This window comes from Plectrocnemia conspersa, unplaced genomic scaffold (genome assembly GCF_051122295.1).
Source record: "Plectrocnemia conspersa isolate PC_06_02 unplaced genomic scaffold, ASM5112229v1 ptg000014l, whole genome shotgun sequence".
NCBI classification, from domain to species: Eukaryota; Metazoa; Arthropoda; class Insecta; order Trichoptera; family Polycentropodidae; genus Plectrocnemia; species Plectrocnemia conspersa.
In genome coordinates, this window is record NW_028277178.1 from 24,431,187 (window position 1) to 24,449,420 (window position 18,234).

The following is an 18,234-nucleotide window of genomic DNA, read 5'->3' on the forward strand; positions in this document are numbered from 1 at the left end:
AAGTACGCGCACCAAATTCGAGACCAATTTTACTACTGAGCGCTGCCAGCCGACAGATCGACTTCAGCCGTTAAATCTCGGAACAATTTACTTTAGTCGGCGGCCGCGCGCAAGGTCGGCGCATTATATGTGTTGTTCCAAAACGATCGCTCGCGCGAAAACGTTCAGAGCGAATGACAAATACCAATGCATACTATACACTGCATATTCAAATTTTATAATTTTGCATACTACTGTATGCAAAATGATGTCGCTTTACGCCCTAAATTTTCTAAATTTCTAAATTTATATTTTAAATGGTTTTGCGGGTGTGCGCCGCACACCTAGCACACCCTGAATATACGCCCCTGGTATGAACCTGTATTACTTATATTTGATATTCAAATTGTTAAAAATAACGAATATCGTCATCATTTTCATGTTTAAAATTCGCCTTCTAAATCATTATAATGACAAGTTTTCAGCAGCAACAATTAAAAAATAAGAAGTAAAAGGGGCTTTTCAGGGCCCTGGATTGTTCAGAGAGCATTAAAAATATTTTTGTTTGCTTATTAACTGCAATTAGTGAAGACTAGCTGTCGGTCCCTCACTATCGTGAGGTACCGCAGCTAGTGAATGTGTTCAATTATATTTTTAATATTTATTTGTTAAAATTATATTTTTTTGTTTGATACTCACTATACTACTATTATTCAGATTTTAAAAAAAAAATACTATTTGATGGACGGATGTTGACAAGTGGCAATTACACATAGATTGGGCTGCTGCAGTAGTATTTATTGAATAATATATGGTTTAGTTACATGTTATATTTTAGTATGTGAATGTGAGTGATCGATGGACAAAAAACCGCTAGTCGTTGCGGTCCACCAAAATAATGTACTGTCCTCCGCCACGTCAGTGTTACCAGAGTGGCACCTAGTTTTGGCCATAGTTATTAAATAAATATACCTCCACAACTATTAATTAACCCATAGGGCATATTCAACGCATCAATATGAGAAGGTAAAGCGCCGTGTATGACGTCTTAAAACCATTTATATAGAGATGATTCTTAATAAAATTGAAAATGATTAATATCACCTGAACGGTTTTGTAAATTGGCTGATCTGCAAAATAATACCAAGAATCTAAAACAGGTTTATTAGCGAGAATAACGCCTTAGATTACTTGCTAAAGGATCATATAACGATTTTTCTTTAAAGACTAGTATATAATTACAGTAACTTTTACTGCCGAGCGTTTTTTATTATTTAACAGCCTTTGAATGTTTGTTTTGGATATGCAGTACAAAGTGTATGTTAAGAAACATTGTACAATTATACAGCCAAAGGAGTAACTTTAGAAGATGGTCGTCATATACAGGGTAAAATATTTTACACATAGTTAAAAATTAAAATTAATTTACAAATTAAACAAATATGAATCAGCTGCGTTTTATGAAACATGGTAAATCCAGTAAAGTATAACTTCTATGCTTTTATTTTTTTGTACGTGAACTTTATATTTTTTTTGTTTAATAATTATTATAGCTCTTGGTACAAATTCAGCAACTCAAAACTAAGACATATAATATGCTTATTCACATAATCTCATTCATTCAAAACGATTTGCATTTTATCATTGCCTTAAAATATCGTAAATTGTTTAGTGTTAAATGATAAGATCTATATGAGAATAAAACTAATGATCAAAGAAAATCCAATAACCATAGGTGTATAAATATGTTACTTTACAAGTAGCGTATTGTTTAAAATTCTGTATATTGCCTTCGCAGCGGTCCACTTTATAAATATTTATCAAAGAAAACCGTACAGCCGACCGATAGCAATCTGCAATCTTAATCCGGCGTATCGGGTGATTTTATTCGGATAAAATCGGCCGATCCCGATCGAACGAGGCTTACGCCAGAAACAGGTTAAACTCCTCGTTCTGAAACGTCTGTATCCCGATCGGACACGCGTTACACGTGTCCGTCCGGGTGGCAGGTGCCGCCCACCGTTTTGGCGCCACTGGCGCGGGCACCCGCCCACGGGCGCCTTCATAGCTTTATTACCGTTTCCAGCGGTTATTATGCAAACTCGATCGCTGACAACGTTATTATCCTTATCATTATTATGTCCGTCGGTTTGACATGCGCGGTGGCGCTCAGTTACGCGATTGAATTTTCGCGGCATCGCCCGGGGCGACATTGTCGCGGGGCTCGACCTTATATGGAAAAATGGGGCGAACTAGTGCAAGGTTAGCGTCGTAATGTAGCGACGCACATTTAAATCGGTGATTTATCGACGATTATATGGCTGAATAAATAATTTATTTATTTGACGTAATCGTTCAACTACTATTAACTGTCTGTCAGTCAACTCTTATCTGATTTTATCGGTTTTTGATACAAGACTAGTTTTCAGACTTCCTTCAATGTTTATGCTTTTAATAAATTACTATTGTGGTGAACCGTTTTATGGCGAATTACAGCAATTAGAAAGTGTTTTTTCTTGGTTATTTTAATTGTAGTCAAATAGTTGCTATGGCCATTGCTTTTATATATAACGGTAAATTTTGCAAAACAAAAGGGAACAATTTTACTGTAGATACAGCGGCGCTACATCGACGAAAAAAATGAGCTACCTGCGTTGTTCAGGTACACAAAGATACATAGCTGTGTTTTTAAAGTTGGTCGGTTTTTGATATTTTTGTAAATTAGACATTACAAAATATTTCATTGTAAATATGAACGAATATTTGGAAAAAATTTCAAGAACCGAATAGTTAATAATTGGCGAAATGTACCGTAAGGGCCCAGATTAAGAGCAATGGTATTAATTAGGAGTGCAAAACAGTGTTTGATTTGATTTTTGCAGTCAATATTCTTAATAAATAATGATAGAACAACACTGTTATTAACTAAGCGAATGATTATTAATTATAAGTATATTTTTAAAATAATAATATAATATTATGAAATCATTTCAAAAATATAAGTTATTATATATTTAAAAACTGCTTTATAAAATAATATATCAGTGGCGTGCGGTCTATACATGCGGTAGATGCAGCGCATGCCTTGGGATTGTAATACGATTCTAAAAATAAAATATTTTTATCATTTATTCACTCTTTTAATTTACGTAAATATGAAACGCAAACGCTCAAAAAATCGGCCACACGACCTCTTCGATAGAACGGCATATGCCGACTGAAGAGCGGGCGGGCGTAGTCAATACGCGTGCGAGTGGAATTTGTCGCGCATGCGCACTAGAACTTTAGCGTCATCATATTTACAATCGCTCGCCATCAACCGTTAATGCGGTTAACATTTTGAATCTGTCTATTTCTTCGGCAATTTTTTTTAATCTTTTTCAATTTAATATTGACTGTCTTAATTATTATTTATTTTTAGTGTACTCAAATGAAATATTTGTTTCATTATTTACGACATAAAAATAATAGTTATTTGTCATAACTAGGGATTCCAATCCCGGGCCAAAATTTTGATCCCGGGATTTCGGTATTGCAATTAGTCGATCCCGGGATCCCGGGACCAGTCCCGGGATAATTTTCATGTTATTTTATCGACAAAAATAATTTAAAATAAATAATAGAATATATTTTTACATCTGTTTTTTATAACGTACAATGTATAAAGTACGTATAATTTTAGTCTTGGACTTAAAATAGAAAATAATATAATAAAAATAAAAAAAGGGAAGGTCTTATATATTTATTTGAGAAGAAAAAAATGAACTTTTGACAATGTATGCACATACCTATGTACATTCATAGACACAATTAATTGAAAACATTATTTTGAATAAAACTCACGAAGTAACATCAAAGCATCAAGTGTTATATCATTTAGCCTTGATCTGATTTTGGTTCCTAAGCAGCCTGCTGCTGAAAAAGCACGTTCAGACTCACAGGCTCAAAGATTCACAGATGACAAGTGCAACTCGCGCAAGTTTGTACACGAAATATAACGATGTTGTCAATAATAATTCGATTGTGCTTGATAAATCAACCAATCCGAAAAATTCGGGATTATGTTTTATAATCCCGGGACTCATCGGGTATTGAAAATTGTTCGGGATCCCGGGATCCCGGGATTGGAATCCCTAGTCATAACCCCTAATATGGACAAACAGCAAAGCAATGAATGTGGTCTCAACTGCGATGCTAATCTGGAAAATAATTGCAATTGCCTAATTGAATCTTTACTGAAAAGAAGTTAAAGTGGTTTTCCGTTTAATGAAAAAAAAAATTATTATTAATAGATCAAAACTCACATCCCATTTGAACATCCAGTCTAAAAATAAAACATTCATTCATTAAAATTACGTGGACTTGTGGATGTGCTCATTTAGCAAAATTATTTTGTTGGCCATGTTTATTATTTTCTCAAAAGTTGAATGTCAGGAATAAATTTAGATATAATGATTTAAGCAATTTAAGCCAAGCTCGTAAAAGCCACGAATACTCTTAACCTCACATATACGCTACTATACAATTAAAAAGATTTGGTAAAGAAAATCGTATCATAGATTTTTTCAGTGCTCAATTTAAGGCAAATTTTGAATTATATAATAAGAAATTTACTGCGAACAGATATATTATTTCCAAATTAATTGGCGTGAATTGCTTTTTATCTAAACAAGAACTTTCTTTTCGAGGACATTCTGAAAATAATAATACCGTAAATGAAGGCAACTATGTTGAATTACTGTATTTTCTAAGCAAATCAGACATATTATTAAAAAAAAGTGAGAATAGATTGTCAGATCTAGCATAAATATCAATCGAAAAAAAACTTTTAGACAAATTAAAGAAAGACAATATATTATATGATGCGGTTATTATTGACTTTTGTAAGAAGGAGCGTCAAATAAAATTAATTGTCAAAAAATAAATACATAATATGTTTATAAAATAAAGAAAATAAATTTAAAAATATAGTTTTTATCCCCCCCCCCTCTAACCGCATGCCCTATTTCAAAGTCACCGCACGCCACTGATATATATAAATATTTTCTTAATCAAAATGGCAATATTTCCAATTATTTTATCTAAATAGAAGCTGGGTTTATGTTTTAAACTAAAATAAGTTTAGTGAGTAACGCAATATTTACTATAATTAATGTATAGTAAATATTGCGTGTATGCATGTATAACTCATAAATTAAAAATATTTAATTATATGTTATAATCACAAAAATATTACTGTTATTGGTTTTGAGCTGTCGAGTTTAATTTAGAAATATTATAATGCAAATTTAGACGATGCATTTAAATATAAAAATATTTTTCACAAGTAAATAAAAATAATGAATCTTACCATAAATTGTGCATTGATTGATTGTAAATATATATGTATCATGTCTCACCTGAAAATAAAAAGAAAAATTATTCACATTTTAATTAACATAAAAAGTTATTACGTTTATATAGTTTTATAGCTTTTCAATTATATTGGATTGAAATAAAGTCATAGGCAGATAGGTAGGAAGTCATTTACAACGTAATGATATAAAAGCATAATTTTTAATTAGCAACGATAAGATTTTTATTATATTAAATTACATACAATCATTAAACAACTTTATGTATCGGCGAATTTAACAATGTTTTTATTGCTGCGGTAATAAATTTAACGGTCAAATCGTGCTCTAAATTTTCCGTACACACATATTATAATTTGCGTAATTTTTAACCGACTCGTATGTAACGTACTAACTTTCTTTACGTATTAAACACATAATTCTCTCTCGTTACGTTTTGCACTAACAAAAAACGCAATAATTCATATTTCGCCGAAACGATCGCAAATTATAACATGCTTCATACGTCGAGAGTGAAAAACGGACATGCAAACGGTTAAAATTACACCTGGCGAGTCACGACCCTCTGAAAACATCATACTTTGGTTAAATTTTTCAAATGCGTTTTTGGAGGTTTGTTTGAAAGTGAAAGCAACCTTCGAGTGTCGTTTTGTTTATATTTAACGTCTCGGACGTCTTTATAAATAGGCGGGCGATAAATCAACGTTAAATAATTAAAAACTGGTGTATATAGATCGGCCAGCGTTAATTGCCTTTGATTGCTCATTTGGCGCCGGTCAATGAGCAATTTGTCTTGTTGCTCAACGTTTTCCAGTTCTCGGACACAATTATGTTATATATAGTAATCTGAGTATATTAAACAGTATAAAAAATACTGCAATCGATTAAGAATAAGAGTATAAATAATATAATTCGTATGATGTAATTAATGCACAACGGGTTATATGAATATACTAATTGACTCAATTTGGTTTCTACAAATATATTAATTTACGCTTTATTTTCAACTACACATTTTATTAGGTATGCAGCTTTTAATCATTTAATGAACTTGAGAATATAAAAGTAAAGTACACGTTCTAAAAAAATATATATTTTGTATCAAATATGATATAAAATAACTGATTACTGATTTGAAAAATTTCATATGTATAGTTTATAGCAGAAATAAATTCAATACTGTGTATTTTCATTGAAGCGCTTAAATAACTGTGCATCACATGAAATATTAATACAATTGTCTTGTTCAGTGCTATTCACGGCTTGGCAATGATTGTACTGATAGATTACTGACAAAATATTAATTGGTTAATACAAATATATTGTTTAGAAGACACTTATTTTGTTAGCTAAATATCTAGAGCGTATAGAATTAAAATAAATAGTAAAAGTTAGCGTTTTAAAACTAATAATAGTCACACTTTTCAATGTGAGCTGAAGTAGCTCATTATTTTCTGAACCTATATGTACGACCTAGCTTGAATTTAATTAATCATCACGATGTTCATTCGTGATTTTAGAAAAATCGAGGTAAATCTAAACTGTGTTTTGATGATATATTAAAATTATAATTATATAATAATCACTAATTCCGATCTCCCAGACACGATAGATTAAAAACGCAAAGATCCCTATGGGACTTGAATCCATGTCTATTAGAGGTATTAGATTTTTCTAGTATTTTAGAAAGACTTATTCACCCGCATGACCAGTATTTGATAAGTAACAACTATTTTATTTCGCTTTAGAATTTTTGTCGTATTATAGGATACCAAAAAACGTACAAAGATCAGATTTTCACGCGTAAAACGAAGATTTACCGTATGTACACATTATAATAAATAGAAAGTGAAACACTCGGCCGCCGTATTAAGGCTTTTTAATAACGTCAACCCGTTTAATCTCTATATACATACGCATAAACATACGGTCCGGTTTGCAGGTCGTAAAATTAATAAAAACCCGTTTCGGTGATAGATGAAGACGCATCAGTTTTCTCGTCACCTGACATACGATAATTCCGCGTTGGCTGACAAAATGTTGAGAAGCAACGGACGTGCACAAGCAGACACTGACTAGAGTGCATAAGGCCCAGAGTAAAAGGCCAGAGTAATTAAACACTAGTTTAGAAACAGGAGATGCGGCCTATCGCCCGGTCCGTGACCGGAGATGACACGGACGACTGACAGATTCTCGCCGGATACAATTGCACAGGTCTTGGGTTACCGACAGACGCGAACTTTGTCCTGAGGGACATATTTCACTGGTGTCTCGAACCGGCAAAGGAGACATAGTCCGATTTTACGAGTATGCTTACAAGCAATGACGTTTTGGAGGGAGGATTGAGTGCTACTTTTGAATGAAATCTCCACCAAGAGTTAATAAAAAGAATAAAATAAATTATATTTCAAGCTCAATCGATAAACAAATGAATATAAGACTTATTTTTCAAAATAATATATATAAACATGTAAAACACTTAGTGTAATATATATTTTGGGTTTGTGATATTAAGGTGTAAAAGTGGTGTGAAAAAGAAAATTTTCTTCCAGTACAGTTTAGCGATTTGCTAATCACATAATATAATTATCAGTAGGTGATGCTGTCAAATAAACTTCGGGAGAAAATAGATTAAAAGCATTAATTGATAAACTTTACGTTATATGTTATATTTTGGAAAAGAATAGAAGGGGTTGCATTCATGTGCAGAATTACTTGGAGCCAAGCTGCAGAAAATTGTAAGAATTTAATGTATCCGATGGGTGTCATTAAGTTTGCGTATAGTTTATCTTATGTATCGTTTTAAAGAAGCAATGTCTTACAATATATAAAAATTATAAATGCACTTATGAAATCTTGGAAAAAAAAATCATATCCACAGAATTTTTATGAGACGTAAGACAAAAAATATTCAAGACAGGATCCTCCCATTATCCGTGGCTCAATTAAAATAAGATTGTTTGATAGCAATGACGATGAGTTGGCATATTGGTCTCGCGTACTTCAAAATCATTGACCTTAAGATGTTAATATTTAACTGAAAATTGGAAAATAAAAACTTGTCGGGTAATGATTCGTGGTTTCCGTAAATACATTTTCGAAAAAACATATCCAGAAATCTGTTACTCTGTATACCATTCCCATTTATTCAATTCAATTTGAACGTGGGTTTTTGCAAAGGAATCTCATTGCCACCCAAAAGAGCTTTGTTGAAGACATTTTCATCACTATTGTTTATCAAACTTGTCGGACCTTTTCTGAAATTGTATGAAAAGATTTCCAAGTTGTGAGTTTCGGCACATTTTTTTATTCAAAAAAAGCACAAAATATAATATACGATTATTTAAATTATTTCACTAAATAAAATATAGTAAATTCTAAATAGGGTTTATATGAAATAGTGTGATAATTATTTAGGTTTTTTCGTGTATTGTTTATACTCGTTTAGAAACTTTTTTAACAGATCTTATTGAGTTAATTCAAAGGTTAAATTTTGAACGCTAGATTTACGAAATTCTATACAATATTTTATAACTATTTAATTTTTTAATTTTTAGAAAGCTTGGTTATAAAATCTAAATTTTTAACACTACTTTTTTATTGTGTGGGTCATATATAACTTGCGAGAAGTGTTAATTAAATGTATTCGAAACATCTTAAAGTTGCAAAGATTGGATAAATCAATTTCTTAATTTCACTTCGTAAGGTATATATTTAAATTAAAACGTATTTAATAATTCAATTTTATGTATGCGCAAGTATTTAATATTAATAATTAAGAGGTGGAAGTAATACATTTAACTTTTAATAAAATCTTATGGTGGCAAAAATATGACAAAATATTTAATATTTATCATTCTTTAGATAATGATTTACAATTTTATATAATTAAGAAATATTATTATCCTGCAAAAAACTTAATCTATTTTTAAAAAAACGTTATATCAATAATAATCTATATCAAAAAAATAAAACTAATTTACATTTAATTTTATATGGATAATGTGTAACGCAAAGAGCTACTTTCAAAAGTCGATTTTAAAAAAGTTTAAGTAATGAAAACTTTGCTCTTATCAATCATAAAAATATTTATATGTATATTTAAGAAATATCATATATTAAATAAATTAATCAATTACAATAAAGCAATATTTAAAAAATAAAAAAATGTTTGTTACAGTAATAATTCGCTAATCTAAAACAATCAATTGTATTTAATTTATGTAAAGTTTATTATGAAGTTATCCTATTAAGCCTATATATACTTTATTTTACCATCTATTTGTTAATTTTATTATTTAAAAAAAATATTACAATGTAATACAAAATAAGTATAAATCAAAGTAGTTATTTATGGCATGTCTAATTATTATGCATTATATAAATTATGTATTGGTATGTCTAGTAATAATCTATCGTTGATAGCCAACTAATGGTAGGCGCAAATAAATTGTTAAAAAAATCAATGATCACAATAACACGGTAATACATATTAATACCGAATGAATACTAATCGCGATGCGTGCGTTATACATGCGTGATATCATTTTAATGGATGATTGATTAGTCTTGGCTAATAAACGACCACTTAAGAGTTCGTTTTGTACGCTTTCGGGTGCGAGTTAATCTGACGGCCGCGGACTTAATTGAGACAAATGGAAAAAGGTTGACTGATGAGCCAATAGATTTATTAGAATAAAAATGATTTTCATACCATTAAAACGTTGGTATATAAAATTTCTGGAACAAATTTCATTACATTTGAAGAAGCAGTACGAGCTTACAAATATTAATACAATATCTATGTATAGTATATAATTCAAAATTTGTAGACGTAACAGTTGCTTGACGAATGAATGATTCTCTCATCGCAAAAACATATATTTGCTGGCAGTAAAAACTATTTGCAAATATTATACAAGCAATTTAAAGAGTATTCATTCGTTGATGGACTGTTGATACATGATCCATGGCGTAGATAATGTCAGATTGTGGTATAAAAAGGTTGATCGTCACTGCGGCAGATTTTCCGCAGCGTCGGCCGGAGAAATGTATGCGCATTTATTAGCGTGAAAGGCAAGCGCTTTGACAAATTGTCTAATAACTTATTACGCGTTGTTAAAATGAGCGATGGCCAACAGTTGCCGTCAAGCGGACGGCATTATGAAATCGACCATATATCCCTGTAATTGCAGTCACTTAGGAAATGTGCACCGTTCCACGTTGTACACGCAAGTAATTATCGACGCCAGGTTAAACGGGGTGACCACACGTCACCGGGACGTAATTTTTTTTATTATACCCCATAACAGTATTTAAAATATTACCGTTTCCATTTAATAAATACATATTTATGAGTGGTTTAGGATTCTGAAAATGTGATTCAATTATTATTTAAAAGTTAGAACATATCCTAAATTTTAATGTTTTTTTGACGCAATCATATCAATTTATGGTCACATCCCTCACTTTTAGGGAGCCCTAGGCTGCGTTGATTACCGTTGGCGTTTGTGATACGGTAATTGAATGCATCTCAGAGAAAAACATGACGTTTGTACCTTTCGAATCGTAAACGAGAGCGCCTATAACGCACTCCGCCCGTGGGCAACCGACTTTTGAACCGGCGCACAGTGGTCGATTTTGTGATTTAATGGAGGAAAATATATTCAATAAACAATTATGTATATGAGCTATAAGTAACTAATATCAATATAATGATTTGTATTTATTAATCTTCAGCTAGAATTATAGCTTATCGTAAAATATAGGAAGTGACAAGTGTCTCTACAATCATGTACACATGCTATCTAATTTCAAAAACATCGGCGTCGTAATCGTTCGTCGTCTAAGGAATATTGCGCTCGTAAAACTTCGAGTTATACTTTAAAACATTCCATGCATGCAATTATAATTTTATAGCTTTTATAAATTATTGTCAATAAAAACTTATTACAAATAAAATTGCGATTTCTTATTAATAAAAATAAAAATCAATAAAACAACTATTTGATGGTATATATGATAAAGTTATCATCCGCCATTTTCAGTAGAATTAAGTGTGTAGTTATATGTAATAAATATCTTACTTATTAAGCTGTAAATTTAACTTCTATTAACGTCAAAGTTTATTTGAAATGCAAAAAAAAAATTTTTTAAACTGCTCATTGCCAAAACTTGTTAACTTTTTGTTATAAGTTTAAAAGTCCAGATTCAAATAAATTACAAGGTTAAGATTATTTATTTCAATAGTTAGTTAAAGTTGCATTTCACTAGATTGCATTTTGGCAAAATTGATAAAGACGTTATGAAAAAAATACTATTAAGCTTCTAGATAATTACGCTATAATATTATTGCAAAATAATCTAAAGAAAAGTGGGATTTATCTTCTAGAGCAAATAAAATAAAATAAAAATAAAAATAAAAACACTATTTGATAATATATATGAAAAATGACTATCTGACATTTTCAGTAGTTATAAATAATGAATATTTTACCTATTAACCAGTACATTTGTACAAAAATATTTTTTTTAAAGATCTTTTAACTTCAAGAGCTTTATATTTTAAATGTATAATAATACTATAGCATAAATGTCTCAAATAAAAATAGTATTAGAATTTTGGCCCTGTACAAAAATTTGAAAAATTCTGTAGTAGATGTATTTAATATTCCACCCCACTTATAAATTAAATATTTGGTAATCATAAAATGAATGTCGTTTTTTTAATATGTTTTAACGGTCAGTCGCATTTCGGCCATTAAAACCTAAATACCTAATTTGATATATATGTATTGACTTTTGGACTCTTTATTGTGATAAATAAAAAAATATTGCGCCCCAACAATTACCAAGTAAACAATTTATAAAAAAATTGCATGGTATATATTTTTAGCAACGGTCACTAAAGGTGGTAGGTGATTCAATATATATCAATAATAATCCTGGATGTGGAAGACCAGCAAATATAGATGATGATGTCCTGGTTGCGAAAATGGAAGAAAATCAGCTGGCCGAGAAACTATAAGCCAGTCAGGTTCGACAGTGCATAGACACATTCAAAAGATTGGGAAGGCTTGGAGACAATGTGAATAGATTCCACACGAACTTAGCGAAGAAAATAAGTTTGCCCATATCTGCATATTCAAATGCTTCAGAATTGTGAAGCTGACTCATCTTTTCTCAGAGATAAAAAAGTGGTATTTAACGACAACAATAGTCATAGAAGACATTGGTTATCCAAAGATAAATTTGTAAATCCTCATGGTGAAAAAAAATATTTTGTCTGTATGGTGGGATTGCAAAGGTAATCGTGCATTATGATACTCTAAGACCTGGCCAAACAGTAACAGCAAGCTTATATGGTGATCAGATGAATCATTCGCACAGGGAAGTAAAAAATAGGTCTTCACTCCTCAGCAGAAGTTTATTAATTGTACAACGCGATAATGCGCGTCCTTATATGGCGAAATTGACTCGAAATAAAATCAAGAAACTTGGGTGAAAAGTCTAGTTCCATCCACATTATTCTACAGACCTTGCTCTTTCTAACTACGATTTATTTCAATCGATCCAACACTTCCTGGACTAAAAAAATGCAGATGATATGAAAAATGGGCTATCGGAATATTTTGCATCAAAGCCTCTAACATTTTATGATATTAGAAATACAAATATGGGAAATTTTATAAATCAAAGCACTTATAAAAAAGATAATCTATTTAAAAATACGATATATTTCTTGATTGGTTTTAAAATATATTTATATAAGTAAAAATAGGTAGCTTTTTTTTTTCGAAACTATTAACATAATGTTAACATTTAAATGGCATATCATTGAAGAGCTTTTAAATCATAAATATCTTATAGTTAAATTAATTAGTTGCAGAAAATATGTGAGAAAATCTAATTATTGGACATATTTAAGTTATTATAAATTAAAGTAAATTATTTTTTTCCTTATTTTTTTTTTATCTTATATAAGAAAATATTTAATGACATTTGAATTATAAATAGCGAACAGAAAAATGAGATATTTTATTACTTAATAGGCATTTATTTCCATATTTTTCTAAATTAATATAATATTTAAATAAATTATAAGGAATACATAGCTGTCAAAATAATCAACAAAAAGTCCATCTTTGTTTTATAAATATATTAATTTAGGCTAAATAAGCGTCTCAAATACTTCAATAACGCAAACTAATTATTTGGATAATAAATAAAGACCATGAAACGTCTCTTCGCGTAAGTGTATTAAAAATAGCATGATTTTTATTATTTCACCGTAGCATGAAAAATACGAAATCATAAGCTAGACTTCAATTTTATTGACATTCATTAAAATTAGGTCAATTGCACATATTCATTTATATAGTACTCGATTTTTATTTGTTTATAAAAAGTCATCACAGGAAATACTAATTTTGTATTTAATATATAGATCAAAATTATCAAGTGATTATCAATTTAAATATGTGCCACAGATGATGTACTTTACTCATATTTATATAATATTGATTTAAAAAAAATATTTTAAACACAATTTCATTAATTCCTTAAATATATAAACGCGTTGTTTGAAAAACGGTTTAAATTGTATCATATTTAATTTAATAATTATTATATAAATGGTTTAACCTAACAATACTGTGCAACCTTTTCAAGACAAGAGGACTTATCCTAGTAAATATTTAAATTTGATTAATAATATTTAGAAAATAAAATATAATTAACGTATTTTTAGCGTAAGTGTGTCCTTTAAAATATTTTTTGTATTTTTAGCGTAAGTTTGTCGTTAAAAATGTTGAGTATAGATGTAAAAAACCGATGAAACCGTTCTTAAATTATATTATATGATTATATGAGCGAGATACTAGAAGCATTTATTAAATACAGCTAGGAATGGCTAAAATGTGCATTATACAATTATATTTTTTTCTCTGTTGGATCCTAGATGAACTTATTGGTTTGGTAAAGAAGACTTTTACGTAAATATACAATTTTATTTATATTTATTAAAAAATATTCTACTCCAAATATGCTTAAGAAAACCACAGTGTAAAAATAGCTACAAGGGCCGATTGTGAAAAGTAACATTTATATTGCACTAATCTAAGAGTTACCAATTGTAAAATTTCACTTTTTAGATTAAGAAGCGAAGTATTGTGGTCTAAATAAATTAGGTTTCAAGTAAGCATATGTTTTTAATTTTGAAAAAAAACTGTGACTTTAGTTTCATCACTTAAACTTATGAAATAATAAACTAGTGAACTGGTGATGATTTTAATTTTTACTTTTTATGAACGTAGTGCTTTTTATGATATATTGTGAGATATACAGAAAAAAATAATAGAAGAATGAAAACTTTGACATTGAATACTCATTGTGTCTAATGATGCTAGATTCAAACTATGATGCTTTATTTATAGTTACTTATTTTTTTATCTATTAATAGTGAGTTCATGGAAATCTAATCGTGTGAACTGGGCTTAATGGGCAAACAATAGAGCATAAATTGGGATCGTCAGTGAAATTTAATGACTGGCGATTTCTCGTCGAAAAGTCGATTATTGCCGCTAATATTCGTCTCAATACAAATCACGATTGCATTTGAATAATGTCCAGTTTGCATTTTTTCTGCATAATGCAGCAGCACGCCGGGGGCTCTTGTGAAAATATCAATTATACTGGTGAAACCGTTGTCCGCCTGTCTTCTCGGACGAGACATGACGAGATGACGCTGGAGGTGCGTGCGCAACGTCGCTGACGCAGCGCAAGAAAAAGCGATGACACTATTATGTAACAAGCGAAAGGTAATTGGCTATGTACTATTTTTAACAGATTGGGATATTGTTGGCTAAGTGCCTGCATTCCTGGACTATTGCGCACCGACCCAGCGAAAGGAATAAAATATAAGGCAAATAAAGCACATGTTAAAACACGTGACGTAACGCAACTGTTCGTTATGTCAATTAGAATTAATAAAATAAATTGCGTTGCAACTTTGACCTTGAAAGCATTGAAAGATGCACATATTCAAATGAATAGAGACGTACAATTGTATTTATGGAAAATGTGTTTTATATGGGAAGACGAGAACAACATTTCCACAGAAGATAATTGTAAATGCATGTAGGCAAATGGTTCTGTGTTCGAGTTTATTTTACATTTTATCTAATTACATTATCAATTTTTAAGTACGGTAATCGATTATCATATTGATTTCACAGTTTTAAAAAGTTAAATAAATATAATGACGTTTTTAGCAATAAAACTAAGATAGCATTTATCAGTACTTTCGATTTTTTTATATGATATAATCTTTTTTCACTGTTCTAATAAATCACTACTACCTCTTTTCTAATTATTTTTTGTTTTAGAAATACAATAAAAAAGAGCCGATTTCATTTATCCTAGTTACTTTAATATTTTTTCCTTAACCTTTTCAATGCCTTAAGCGTATTAACGCGCTCTATATATCTGGGCGCATGAGGCCAGCCATACAAAATGAGCCTGATAACGCGCTTCACTTTGTACTCATTTTACTAGCTAACATCAAGTATTTTGTGTGACATAAAAATATTAACACATAGTGACATTTCTAAAAAAAATTGTATGAAATAAATTGTAAATATTATAGACAATACAAAGATTCAAATTGCTGTTGAGGGTTGTTCCTCGCGGGCTTTTTTCTTACATTACACAATATATTTTCAAACATTTTAATATTGTTTTATTTTTTATAAGCTATGTGACAACTCTGGCTTCTTATGCAATTTTTTTTAAAATTTTATTTATTACAATATTTTTTGTATTTTTTTTCTAAAACTAATGTGACAACCCTAGTATTTTCTTTTTAATTATAAGCATAAAATTAACTTATATTTTTTTGTATAAATATAAATTATACAATATTTTTTTATTTTGTAATGTGACAACCCTGGCTTAGGAGGAAAAAAATATTGCGTTTTTCTGGGTAAATGATAAAGTGTCATATTGTATATTTATTTTATATGTCGTCATAATATACCATCGATATATTTTTGAAAAAAAAGTTTCAATAGATTTTGTTTTGCTAGAAAATTACCGGCTTGTAGCGCACGGCGGTACTAATAACTTACGGCGTTTAAAAGGTTAAAAAAATATGTATTGAGAGAAACATGTAGTAGTTGAAAAGGGACAAGAGTGGTGAATATGGGGACTACAAAACATTTCACAACTGTTGTAGAATATTTATTTGCCCTTTACTAGAATTTGTCTCCATTTATTCAATTTAACACTAAATCGAATTAAAAGTTTGCATCAAAAATCTGGATTTCACCCTAAAAAAAACTTTTTTAGGGTGCAATCTAAATTTAGGGGTTAGAATTGCATTTTCTGTGTGAGATAACTACCGGTTTTTTAGTCACGTTGAAATAAAGGAACCATTTTTTGTGATCTGATTTTGGAGAAATAGCTGTAATTGCTATTTTGTCCGCAAAAGAGTACATTTGGATTCTGTACTGATCGAACAATTTACACGAAGCCCAAAAACCGTCTTATAAGCTCTTGTTAATATTTGAGTAGTAGACTATGAACTATAGAACTTTTTTGAAAATTATTCGATCGTTACCGTTTTAGTTTCAGCTCGTATGAGTATGTGATACACTTCAAGGCGCATCCATAAATAATTAGTTAACAATTCGTGGGTGTGTTCAAGAAGTGATGCAATTGGCCCCCAAACATTCACATCTGCGATTCGAAAGAGGTATCTTGAACCAGCCAGGTAGACGGAGGAAAACGCTCCAGAGACTTGGCGAGAGATACCGAGTCACAACAAGAAACACATAAGCGGATCGTCCAGCATCATCACAAGAACACATCACGACAGATCACAATCGACAATAATTCAATTTGACACTCCAGAACCCGGAATTTTGATTCCACCGCCTGATAGCGGCATTTACATTTCTCTATATATGTTGTAATTTATTGAGCTGCTATCAGTTTATTCGGCGTCTATTTTGAAACTCAAAACCCAAAAAAGTAATATAAATTATTTCCAATATAGATGTGAATTTTACATCAAATCTCAAAGAACTTTATCTTTAAAATTTTATCGTAGAAAATCCTATTGCGAGCTACAAAATATGACTTACCTGTTCTTGATATATTCAATACATTTCTATAGTGTTACAATACAAGATTACGATTCAACTCTCTTTTTTATTAATTAATAAAATATTTACAATTATCAAATATATCATGATACAGATATTATGTTATTTAATTTAAATCTAATCAAAGCTAGTCAATAAATCACAACACTATATTGATCGTATAATTTTTACTCAATCAACGATCCAGTTTGTGACTCGCTCGCATTTCTAACGGCTCACCTTTTTAGCGACGTTTTTGACCTCTCAATTTCGACTTTCGCGTAACTTTCGTGTGCGTTATTTATTATCATGGCATAATTATTTAGGTGTAATTTCGAGTAACGGAGTAAAATCGTTACACGGCACCGCGGATCAATAATAGTAGGCAAAAAAGAGAGTAACTCTCCGATCTAATTCCGATGGTATCTGGGCAAAGAAACCCGAGATGGTAACGAAGGAGCACAATTACCAGCGACCACGTGACCGTACAACACTGGGGTGGTCTTAGGAAGTGGTTTCAGGATGATTATACACTAGGATTATGATCCCACGTAATTCGACCACTCTCTCGTACTTCTTGTTTGTGTGTTTTTGTGTCGATCAAATCTTACGTTGTGATTTGAATAGAATTTAATATTCCTCGACCATTGACAACTGCAAACAATATTTTATTATATACATAAATTGAAAGCGAACCCTTCGTTATTGAGTGTTTGCCTCCAGAGCAAACCCATCACAAAGGGCAATTAGCAAAATCA

General features: G+C 30.5%; 1 protein-coding gene and 1 pseudogene across 3 annotated transcripts in view; one reads left to right on the forward strand and one right to left on the reverse strand.

Annotated features, from left to right (window-relative positions):
* LOC148226595 (ras-related and estrogen-regulated growth inhibitor-like protein A) overlaps positions 1-18,234 on the reverse strand; it is a 186,453-nt gene that overhangs the window by 101,135 nt on the left and 67,084 nt on the right. The gene's annotated exons all lie outside the window — the stretch shown is intronic.
* Positions 3,456-7,412, forward strand: LOC148226596 (uncharacterized; annotated as a pseudogene).